General features: G+C 40.2%; 1 long non-coding RNA gene across 1 annotated transcript; it reads right to left on the bottom strand.

Annotated features, from left to right (window-relative positions):
• Nucleotides 1-204: 204 nt before the first annotated feature.
• LOC139045410 (uncharacterized) lies at nt 205-10,458 on the bottom strand. Its single transcript, XR_011503743.1, has 4 exons — nt 10,365-10,458; nt 5,205-5,368; nt 1,702-1,808; nt 205-442 (listed from the first exon to the last, which is right to left on the bottom strand). It is a non-coding gene; the product is annotated as an uncharacterized lncRNA (long non-coding RNA).
• Between the last annotated feature and the right edge of the window lie 2,462 nt (nt 10,459-12,920).

Here is a 12,920-nt window from a genome sequence, read left to right as displayed (position 1 = left end):
ATATTACAGAAGTACACTCCTTAATTGCAAAAGAGTGATAACACCAGCTCCAATATATCTATAGTCTCCCAGCTTGTATTTACAGACTAGCAAGGGGGAAAAAAAGAAATCTTGCAAGAAAACATTTGCCTAAGAATAATGTTTCCCCTCATCTTCATTCAATATACCAGTTCTTGACCTTGGAAAAAGTTGAGGAGAACTTACTGTTTTACTGATTCATCCTATATCGACATCTTGCGAGCACCTATTTAAAGCAAGTTCAGCATCCAGCCCCATGGCCAAGTGGTCAAGTTCGCACCCTCTGCTTCGGCAGCCCAGAGTTTCGCCAGTTTGGATCCTGTGCTCAGACTCGGCACTGCTCCTCAGGCCACGCTGAGGCGGTGTCCCACATAGCACAACCAGAAGGACCTACAACTTGAATATACAACTATGTACTAGGGGGCTTTGGGGAGAAGAAGAAGAAAGGAAAAAGGAAAATAAAAAAGAAGATTGGGAACAATGTTAGCTCAGGTGACAATGTTTAAAAATAAAAAAAAAAGCAAGTTCATCTACCGATTCTCTAAAAGAAAACTTTTTGCTACCCACTCTTTCATATGATGTCCCAAAGTGGCTTAGCTTGCTGGAATTTTTATTAACACATGCAATAACTTTTAGATAGCATCCCTGCTAACAAAACTCCTTTCCAAACTTGGCCCCAGAAACAAACTACATCATTAGTCAGGAAACATTTCCAGAATGCCCGCTGTGTACAGAGTACTAAATTTGTCTCTTTGAGGCAGGTAAAGAAGGTATATTGCTCACAAATTGCTAAAACTCAAGGCCATACATGCAATGAGAGTAACAACAGAATTGTCCTCTGCCCACAACTGCCTTGAAGGAAAATAATACTGACTTGCCACAGAGAGTCTACTTTTCATTCAGAGAAGCACCCTATGGATCACAGAAAATATCTCACCACAAAATCAAGTCCCCAAGATCATTCAGTGGTTCTGATTACATTAGTCCTCCTTGATATGTGGCAGGAATTCCATGAGATTTCCCTTGGGAAGACCTCTCGCCACAGCCGTTATCTCTCATACTGACTCAAAGGGAATCTTGCTCTTGCTTTTTGCAGCCACAAAAACTTGACATAAGCTTACTACTTCAACTCTGCTCCAGTATGTTGACAGATTCATTAACTGGACATGCCAAATTATCATAATGTAAGAAGCATGAAATGTATGCTTAAATGAAGGCAAAGCAGACCAAAAAATAGCTTTCTAATCAGCCTTTAGAGAGGGAGCAGGTCAAAAGATCAGCAAACCTGCTAATGATTCACGTTTCAACATCTTGCCAACAAGACACTTTAATTGACCAATTTCCAGCTGCTCTGCCCAGAAAACACTGCAGTCCTAAAAAGCAGAACTGAACCTCAGCCACAATCCTGCATACATAAGATTAGCAGACAGCTCTGCATGCTCCACCTCTTGGTGCAAAAAAATTTAGACCCCCTACAGAATCCTATATGGAAGGAAGAATTGGAAATAAAAACGTATTCGCAGCCTGACAGGTGGGTAGCAAAATATTGATTCTAGCTTCTCAAAACAAGTAAAATATGTGGACTTGGGTAAGAACCATATGTGGGAGGGAATCGTATCTCCTAAGATGAAGGAAGATAAAAGAAAAGTAAGTTGAGAGGGAAAAAGCCAGCAGCTTCCTCACCACCAGCTCCGAGGCTGTCAGGTGTCTGGTTCGTCTGAGCTTGGTGCGGGGCCCCAGGCGCACCAGCTGGGACTCCTGCCACGCTGCCCGGTCTGCTCCCCCGCTGCCTGTTAGACATAAAGAGAGAAGACATGTGGCCCAGTGGAGCTACCTGGGCCTGGGATTTCCAGGAGCCTGCGTTCTAATATTGGTTTTCCTATGCTCTGTGTCTCAGATCTTATAAAATGCACAAAAAAGGGTTTTATGAGCCTCGGAGAGGAAACCGCAGCCCTGATGCAAGTCTATGCTCTGTATCCAAAAGGGGTGGGAGCCTGGAAGTGGGAAGCGCCTGGGACTTGGAGGCAGAGACCTGGGGACCTCCAGTCAACTATTCAACTGCTCTAACCTTCAAAGATTTGGTTCATAGCTCTTAGCATAGAAGCAATGGTGCCTGCCCTGCCTCCTGCTCTGGGCTCCTGTGAAAAACAGAAGGTTTAAAAGTGCTTCATTATGTGATGTGCTATAAAGGGAAGACATTATGCATGTAAGCCTAGCACTGTGTACTTGGTGCCGCTATGAGGAGGACAAAAGAACCAAGTAACCAGAAACCAGTCTTTGCACACTTTCACTGAGGGGGCAATGGATGATAAACCTAACAGCCTTCCCGCGGGGCCTCTAGCTGCATACAGGACAAACAATATTGGGACAAGCTGAATATTTATGGGCACTCAAAACTTTTCCCACAGTCCAAGGATCCTACAATACAGAAAAGACCTCAGGAGAAGTGAATCTCTATGGTCCTTTGTTTGACTGATTGGTTGGTTGGTGTTTGTTTCTCTGTTTTTAACCTAAAACCAGGTAATCACAGACTTCCCACAGAGCAGCTTCTGAAACTGTAACAGGCAAGTGGGTGAGCCAGCAAACTTGATAAAATGTAGATTCCGATTCTGTACATCTGGGGCGGCGCCCGACTGTCTACATTTCTCACAAGCTCCAGGGTGAGGCCTGTTCTGCTGGTCCACAGACACATCTGAGGACGCGAGGCTGCAAAGAACATCTGAGAGAGGCCTAGGGAGGATTTAAGATAGCATGCACTTTTAGAGTCGAAAGGACCTGAATCTAAATTCCTAGCTCTGCATATGAGGACAGTGAGGGCAAGGGCTAGGTATCTGGTCCGCCATGACCAGAAGGCAGGTCTGTCACTGCCCATGCAATCTGCCCACCTGCACGTTCCTCCCTCCACCAGTCTGGCTACCATGCCCTTGGACTTCGTGCCCTTGGATTTCTTTTCCTATTTCTCTTTCTTCTCCTTTTGCAAGTAAGGGAGGGAGGGAGGAAAGAATATGGCTATGGTACATGAAACATGTCCTAGCTCTGAATCATGGAGTCTCTTGCCTAAAGGAGATGGGGAAAGCAGTGAGGATGCATTTCCAGAGTGAAGAAAGCTAACCACATCCCAGTTCTTGACGTCCTACAAGGACAGTCAACTTAAAGTAATTACTACAGTTCTTTGTTTCCGGGGGTGGTCCCTGGCACCTGTGCACGCACCGGTAGACTAGGCTAGGCCCCATTTCCATCTGCATTATGTCTAGGGGGTCATATTTACCAAAGCACTAGATACCCAAAGCACTCATCTCATTAGGACCCTCAGAAGAAAGATCTGTAGATCCAAGTAGGGGAAAAGATTTTCAAATAAAAATTTTGAAACTGGAGGTAATCCCCAACACACGTTTTACTCATGGGCTGTGTTCCAAAAGTAAAACGAGGGAGAGATACAATTTGCATTGACTGAACTTCAGCTCTGCTCCCAATCACACAAATCTGAGAGAGCTCTGCCGAAATAGCTGCGTTGAAGTTTCAGTTCTTTTTGAGGCCAATTATCCAACCAAAAGCATGAAACTGGGAACTATTTCGTTGCTCCATCTTTTCTTTTCATATCCAAAGGTGCATTTAAGGATATGAAATAAATGAGGGAAGGGGCTGAAGAAGTAAAAACAAATTGCTCTCAACAAAAAACTTTGAAACTCAGCAAATACTCCTAAATATACACAGAATTTGCCCTTTTAGAGAATTGCTGCATTTCCACCTACAATTTGATTACAAATGGAGCATTTGAAGAAAGGTTCTGCTCTAAATGAGGCTTAACACGTACAAGGCAATATTTGTTCCCAAGTGTTTCTGTTATGCCAGTAAATATTGAACAGCAATGGGTACTCTTCACACAGTGAGAACTTTCACTTCAGTCAGCACTGTACTCAGTGCCTTTCCTGGTACGAGCATTAAAGTTTCACAAGAAAAGTTGCCCAGGAGCTGGCCCAGTGGCCGAGTGGTTAAGTTCTCATACTCCACTTCAGCGGCCCAGGGTTTCACAGACCCAGGGTTTCACTGGTTTGGATCCTGGGCACAGACCCAGCACTGCTCATCAAGCCATGCTGAGGCAGCGTCCCATATGCCACAACTAGAGGGACCCACAACTAAAAATATACAACTATATACCAGGGGACTTTGGGGAGAAGAAGGAAAAATAAAATCTTTAAAAAAGAAAAGAAATTTGTCCACAGTGACTATGCTACTAGAACTCCACAGGACTCTCCCTAGGTTATATGGATTTCATTATTTTTTTAATGCTTTTTGGTGAGGAAGATTGGCCCAGAGCTAACATCTGTTGCCAATCTTCCTCTTCTTCTCTTTCTCCCCAACGCCCCGGTACATGATTGCATATCCTAGTTGTAAGTCATTCTATTTCTTCTATATGAGATGCCACCACAGCATGGCTTGATGAGTGGTGTGCAGTTCTGCACCTAGGATCCAAACCAGAAAACTCCGGGACACCAAAGAGGAGTGCATGAACTTAACCACTTGGCCACAGGGCCTGCTCTGGATTTCATCATTAACATGTATTTTTAAACAGCTTTGTTAAGATCAGAGCCTTCGCAAAATTAAAATTAAAATACCTTAGCCTTGTGTTTGTAGAGACTCCTTTCATTGGGGGACTTCTTATATATTATGAATAATGAGACAGATTTAGGGTTCAGAAAGGTTTTACTGAAATCTAAATAGCTTCTTTCAATTCTCTGAGGTGCTATTAACTAAAAAAAACCCCTAAAGGAACCTATATGATACCTAAGAGTTTACAGCATTAATGTCACCTTAACAATTTAGCCCCTCTCCTCCAAAGCTGGAGGAAAATTTATTAATTTTATGATAAGAAATTGCCTGGATCATATTTAGTCAACGGATTAAGGAATAATGTTAGATTGTTTACATAAAGTGAAACCAAAAGAAATGTGCTTTCATTTTGCAAAACAATTTGTTGTTGAGTCTCTGTTTTCCAAGGGCTACCAGGCCCGCTAGGAGATTGAAGAGGTGTAAGATGAGGAGTGAGAAGTACTGTAAGTATGAGCTCCAAGGAGAAGAGACACTCAGGCTGCGTTGTGTGCCCAAGAGAACCTTCCTGGAACAGTCACCAAAGAGCTTTCATTACCTTACTTCTTCAACCATGCGTCCAACTCTTCACAACATACCTCTCCCTTCCCTCAACCTCTGCTCAACTCTTCCTCTAAGCAGATCTGGCAGGACGTGTCTAAAACTTCCAATAATCTGCAGAGTTGAGAAGGGGTCTTGCGGTTTGCGGATATAATAATCAGAAAGTTGAAGCGATCTCGGGGTGTTTTCAGGATGCGAAGGACTGTAAAAATAGAAAAGCAAAAATAATAGGAATTTTCCAAGAACTACAGGTTACCATGTAATAAAATACAAATGGGGCAACACTTCTTTCCAAATTGGGAAACTAGTACAAGCAAGAAATTCTTTCCAAGATTGAGTAACTGCCGCAAAAAGAAAGCTAAACTAGCCAAGTACTGTCCTGAGTGAACTAACAAAAGTCTCCAGATCTGTGAAAAGGTAGGATGGGTCAATTCACATATATAGCACATTCAAGAATCTGATATTTAAGGATAGGAAGAAAAAATATCTTAAAGACACTTGTTCTTCCCAAATTGGTCTATAGTTTCAGTGCAATTCCATTCAAAGCACCAGCAGAGTTCTTCGTGGAATAGTACAAGCTATGCTAAAATGTATATAGAAGTACTGTGATCCAAGAACAGCTTAGGATCTCATAAAGAAGAAGAATGAAGTGAAGAAATTATGCCAGGTATCAAAAGTTATTATAAATCTATAATAATAAAAATAGTGTGATACTGCTGCTATATGGATGACAAATAGACCAATAAGACAGAATAAAGAATTCGCAGATACCCAGCGTATATGGAAACAATATCTAATAACGATGGCCAATATTAAAGTATAATTTACCCAATATCATGATGGTTAAGAGTATGAACTTTGGAGCCAGAATACTCTAATCCAAATCTCAGTTTAACCACCTACTAGTTGTGCCACAGTTTACGCATGTATAAAGTCGGGTGATAATTTATATCTCATAGATATAAATACCTCCTGATATCGACACTCATGTAGTGCCCTCCCCCATGAAATTACAGCTAGCCATGTGTGACCAAGAGAATACTGAGGATGTGTGGCTTTCAAAACTAGGCATAATGAACATTACTGCTCTTGTCTTGACCTCTTATCATTCTTTCTGGAGGTAGCCAGCTGCCATATTGTAAGGCCACTCAAGTAGCCCCATGGAGAGGCCTAGCAGAGAAGAACAGAGGCCCTTATCAAACAGCCAGCAAAACTTTCCAGGCATATGAATGAACCTTGAAAGCAGAACCTCCATCTCCAATCTTGGCTTCAGATGACTAAGCAATAATCTCAGCAAAATCTAATAGAGTTGCTGGTACATTGCAGGCACTGAATAAATTAGAAATTCCATTAGTATTATCATTGTACAGGACTGGAGATTCAGCATGAAGTCATGGTACAAGGAGCTTTGTTCTGTGCCCACAAGAATAGTGTCTGAATTATCTTTGAATTCCTGGGGCCCAGTATGGGCTGAATAAAATATGAGTTTATAGAATGCCAACTATGTGCCAAGCACAGTTCTAGGGAACAAATGAATGAATAAATGCTTAAAAACCTCTCCAGCTGTTCCATCACAGCAGTGCATAGCAGGGTAAATAAAATCCTTGCATAGAACAAAAGGAAAACTCAGGGACTTAGACAAACGATTTTTTAGACCAATCCAAATTCCCCTCCTTCAGAGAGCCTAGCTCACCTAGTCTGGCTGAGCACTTTGTCTGTTTATTTATACCACTGAAATACTCACAGGGAAGAAATATCATGGGAAGAAGCTTAGGGTAACACAAAACTTTAAATAATCAAATCTTAACATAGTCCTTGCATATTCCATCCAACTTGTAAATGATCTCTACAGATTGATTTAAGTTATATTGAACTTAAAAAAACAAACAGGAGTTTATAGATATCTCTCTTTTCTCTTTCTCTGTCTCTCTCTTTCAAATATGTTATACGTTTAAACTACATTAGAATATGTATGTCAGGTTTTCCTAATTTAATCAGTCTATCTGGAGGCAAAAGAAAGTTGTTTCTTTAAGCAACTTAGAAAATATATTGGGGTACTATTTTACAGTGGATGGCTTTGAAATTATACAAATATTTTTCAGCCAGTATGCAGATAAACTTTTTCTATTTTAGGCAGTCCTCACATTGTACCATTCCAACATGCACAAAATTTATTTACCATGATTTTGTTAAACAATATTAATCTCCTAATAACATGGTTCAAATTTCAAACACAATATATTACTGCAAGTATAATAACTGCATAAAGTACAAACTTCACTGCCAGCTCTTCAGCCCACAAATCACTACATAGAAACCAATGTGCCTCATGGTCAATGACTGACTCCATCACTTCTTCCACAGTCTGCCAGCTATTTGTCAAGCCACATCTGTTATTCAGTTCACACACAGACAGTAAAGCGTGAGGTTGTGTTGCCTCTTTGTTGGTAAGCGATAAATCCACATGATATTTTACAAGAATGGATAATCAAAAGAAAGAATTAGCTGATGAAGACGAAAGTGCAGCAAAAAAACAGAAAGTGAAGTAAAATTGTATGTGATTAGAAAATGTTGATGGAGATAGAATGAGACCCAAGCCTACAAAAACGTACAGTATAACCAACATTGAAAAAGTCCAATGATTATAAAAAACAAGGTAAAGTTGCTTCAATGTATTTTAGTTAAGTTGCATTAGGAACAGAAAGCTGCTTATGATTGAAATAAGGCATTTACTTCTACTTTGAATTAAAGACAAAAACAAATCAAAACAAGTCCCAATCAGTTTGGTTACCATTCAGGCCAAAGAAATGAAGTTAGTTGCCACATTGAAAGAAAAGTATAATTACGGGGAGACTGAAAAAGGGCTTTTTACTGCTGGCAAAGGATGGTTTCACTGTTTCATAAGTCAGCATGCGTTGATTAATGTTATCTGGTGAAGCTGCAGCTCAGATGAAGATGCTTTTGTGAAATTTACTCTCAGATTCCAAAGAGATATAGAAGAAATAGCTGACCGTGGGAATGTGGACAATGCCACCATTCAAGAGACTCTAGCTGTGCAGCCAGAGAAACTTAATGGAGGAGAATTTATCAATATGAATGAGGAAAGTGGCTGAGATGAAAAGGATGAAGATATCCCAGAGGAAGTAATGCCAGCAAAAAACTTCACATTAAAAGAACTCTCAGAGGTATTTTACAATGTTGAAAGGGCAAGGGATAAAATGTTGGAAACTGATTCAAATGTAGAAAGAAGTATGACAATTTTCCAAGGCATAGAAAAGACGTTCATTCCATATCATAAATTATATGATGAGAAAGATGAAAGCACAGTTAAACTATGCTTGATAAGTTATTCACAAGGAAATAAAACACTTCCATCCTCAACTGAACAATTCCCAATGCTTCTAATGTTCTAAGTTGCAGTGTATTAAGTTAGTATGTCTTATTTTCTTTCATTTCCCTCTACATTTATCACTGACAGTAAAAGAATCTTTAATGTTTTGACAAAAAAAGTCATGTAACTTTCTCCATTGATAATTAAGATCACTGTTTACAGTTGCAGCTTGCACCCTCATTTTTACTGTCCTGCTGCGCAAATTGAGGGCTGCCTGCATATGGTAAAGCAGTCGCGTTGAAAGAGAAAAACATAAATGTGTAAGTCATGACTGATCTCTCAGTGGTTAACGGTATAGTTCAAAACAAATTTTAATCATCTTGGCTAGCTAGTTTTTTAAACCTAGGATTTTCAGAATAAAAGAGAAAAACTACCACCTCTTCTCAAGTATGAGAGCAAATTTGCTTTTTGTTGTAGACCCAAGAGTAGAAAAGCAGTAGAGTAAGATTTAAGGAGTCCAGGTTCAAAACTGGGCTCTACTACGAACTCCTTGTGTGACTCAGAGCCTCTATTCATTCTACAAACATTTATTGGCAGACCCCTGCTATGTGTTGAAGGTACAAAATTGAATATGATAGGAATCTGGCCTCAAAGAACTCACAGCCTATTAGGAAAGAAAAACCAGAAGGGCTTACAGTGCAGTTCTCATCTATAAATCAGCTCTAATAATGCCTACCTCCCAGGGTTACTGGGGAGGATAAAATGAGATTGTATGGGAAAGCATTTTGCTATCATGTATTATATGAGCACTACCTAGTACCAGTGTAATTGTAGCACCTGACAAAAATTAGACTAGACTACTCCCATCTGGTGGTTCTCACAGGCTGCTCCCTAAACAAGTAGCATCAATATCACCTGGAAACATGTTCAAAATGCAGATTCCTGGGCTCTGCTCAGATTAGTGAATCAGAAACACTGAGGGCGGGACCCGGGAATCTGTGTTTTAACAAGCCCTCCAGGGGATTCTGATGCAACTGAAGTTTGAGAACCACCACTGTTATCCATAGAGTACAAGGTTAAAACACAGGTAACATAAACCCTTGTAGAAACAAGATAACAAATCTCTCCCAATTATCAATGAGGAAATGAAAGCAGAATATAACCAAGTCTTCTACTTGGCTGGGAAAATTAGCAGAAGTCCTAATAAGCTATTAGTCATCATGTTTGTATGTAGTCCAGAGTCACACTGCTTCTCAAGTCCTTCCACTAAGACAAAAATCAGAGTAGAGCCCCTGACGCTAATAATTCCACTGATGGTGTGAGCTGCGTTTTTAGACTGTTTTAAATAAACACAAATTACAGAAATCCAAATAGACTTTTTGCTCAAAATAGCAAGTAGATGATTACATTATTTTAATGAGAGTGTCATGACTAACCCGATTTGAGTATTCATCTTGGAGAATTGCTTCAGAATCCATGGCACATCCAGGTCAATATCCTCAGTGCTAATAAAGGTTTATTCTTTGAGGATGAAAGTCACTTTCTACCCTTCCAAGAGTCACGTGGGAAAATGGATTATAGGAGCATCCAAACATGGTAATATTTGTCATATTTTGAGAAATTTCACCAATTCCACTGGTTCCATAAAACAATATTTTCCTCAACTAAATATTAAAAATTAATAGCCATCTTCATTTTCATATATGTTCATTGATTATCACCTACAGGATAAAGTAGTGTAGTCCAAATGTTTATGACCACACACAGAGCCTAGCATATAATGAGCACTCAAAAGATATTTGTTGAGTGAATGAATCCCCAAGGTTGGACAACATGAACAATAATAGCTACATTTTTTAGTACCTACCATGTATCGTAACCAGTCCTCACAACAGCTCTGTGAAGCGAGCATTAATATTTACATCACACAGACGAAGAAGCTGACGCTTTGATAAGCTGAAAAAAAGAATCAGAATCATTCATTTAGTGAGTGGCAAATTAAAAATTTGAACAGAGTTCCCTCTGACTCCCAAGTCCTTCCAATGAGACTACTCTGAAGTGATGGCGCTGTCACCTTCTTTATCCATGAAAGACAGTGCATTATATATACCCAGTGTTAATTCTTTAACAAGCCGAAAGAGAGAAATGCAAGTTGATCTTAGAGAATATCTGCTATTGGTTTACACAACTACCTGAGAATCTGGCAGCTTCTTTGGCTTTCTGAGCTATTTATCTTTGCCATTTCAGTTGAGGTATTCATTTCTCTGTTAATAGAACTTGCCCTTGTTATTGATTAGTTTATTTAGATGAGCAGGATCGCTGGAGCACATGAAGGCTTTTACCACGGAAAATTACCTGGTCCGGGACCATCAATTGCTCCCTTTATTTTATTTTTAACAGAACCACAGGTGCTAATTAGGTGCTCTTTCAAGCTGCCAGAGTAAGATTCTGAGGTCCTATACTGCTGTCAGTCTCATCATCATTAGCCCTGAAGTGCTCCTCTATGAGGGACTTTTCACACTTGACATGTCCCCGCTCTTTGCAAATTATTTTAAATGACTTCTTAATTAGAAGTAGTATGTTCCCCATGGCTAATGAAGCAGGCGGGAGCTGCAGAGGGTCGGGAAATAGAGATGCTTCTGAGTCCCCTTTTTCCTCTCCGAGGACCCCGTCTCCAACTGAAGAAATTGTGTCTATTCTTTAGCCAGGGTTGCGTCTCTTTACAACAAAATGTGAATTCTTTATCTCTGAGTGGCAAATTTTTGCAGGCATCATAAAACTCAGATCTAGTTAACCTTGCTTTAATGATCTCCCCCTCCACCAGTGACTTCTGAGAGACATAGAAAAAAATTATTTCTTTCATGAAAAATTATCTGTGTAGTCTACATGTCTAACCCAGGCAGAGATTCCTGTATGTTTTGCAATGGCATTGAGCAGTCTGTCAAAGGAAGTGTTCTCTCATTAGGAAGACTTGCAGCAGGCACTCAATAAGAAAGCATCACCAAATTCACAGAAATCCTTTTTCCCCACACCAGTTAGGAAAATATATAAGACTGCTCACCCTTGTTAAGACTTTGTTTTGCTTTTTTATTCCCACTAATTGTTCAAAATTTGGGTTAATAAATGTCTTAAGTAAATTTAAAAAAAAAAGGAAGCTCCTTCCTCAATTTTATTTTATTTTAAAAACATTTTGCCAATTATCCATCCAGTCCAGGGAAAATCATAATAGATTATGATATGCATTACAACTTGGGAATTTATAAGCAATCTACTGAAAGCTCCCTAGCAACTTCTTATAACCTGGCCCGGGGTTTACTCAGACCTGAGAGGATTCACCAGCCGTAGTTTGGAAGTGAGGCTAGACTCTTCCAGAATCAAACCATGCTGCATTCCTCCCTCCTCTTCCCACAGTTTCAACGCCCTTATGTTAGCTGATGTTGGCCTGCCAAAGCGAGACTGCACGTCCCTCCGAGGTCATCTTTGTATTTCCCTCTTCTTTTCATGTAACCCAACCCCACCTCATCAGAGTGCTCTGTTCATGGCAAACTACTAATTAACAGATGCTTGAAGAATGAATTGGAAATTTAAGGGTAAATTGTACTAGAACTTGACTACTAAATCAAAATAATCTGTTGCCTTCAGCAACAATCGCTACATTTGTTCAGTGTTACTACATTCCAGGCACTCTGTTCATTGCTGTGCATTCATTATCTTATGTATTCATTGTAATGACACTGTGAAAAATGTCTTATGCTACCCCCATTGTAGAAATAAGAAAAAGAGGCTTCCATGCAAAGATTGCTTGCCTCACATCACACACTAGGAAGTGACAGAGCCAGGCTTCTCCTAGAAGGAAGCACCAGAACACTTGCCCTTAACTAGAACTGGATGATATAACATTGCCTCTCAGGCTGTACCCTCCGCCTGGAGTTAAACTCCATCCAAAATCACACCCAGCAGGAATCCAACCAATCGCTTTCTATGGTAAGCTCAAAACCCACTGAGCTCTGGAAACCTGTGGGAAAACATCTTATCAGCTGGTATCTTGTGAGTGCTTTTCTGTTCCATCCATAGCCATACAGTCTTTAAGGCAGTGGCTCCAAAGGGTGGTCCCAGGATCATCTGTGTCAAACTCATCTGGGTCCTTGGTGGATATGCAGATTACTAGACCTCACCACAGACCTCATAAATCTAAATCTCTGTAGTAGGTCCCAGGATTATGTCATTTTTAATAAGTTCCCCAGAGAATAGATTCTTGGGCACGCTAAAGTTTCAGAACTATTGTTGCAGGGCTCAAAGCCAAGGTTCCTTTGGCACACAGTCTTTCTGTCCCTTTCTTTTAAGTGCAGGTGGTAAAGCAAGGATCACAACTCCAGTGCAGCTTCCCCATCGACACTGAGGAAAAGAATTTGGCCTACTGCAT

This window comes from Equus asinus, chromosome 5 (assembly GCF_041296235.1).
Source record: "Equus asinus isolate D_3611 breed Donkey chromosome 5, EquAss-T2T_v2, whole genome shotgun sequence".
NCBI classification, from domain to species: domain Eukaryota; kingdom Metazoa; phylum Chordata; class Mammalia; order Perissodactyla; family Equidae; genus Equus; species Equus asinus.
Note: the sequence above shows the minus strand (reverse complement) of the source record. Positions and strands in the feature narration are given on the sequence as shown.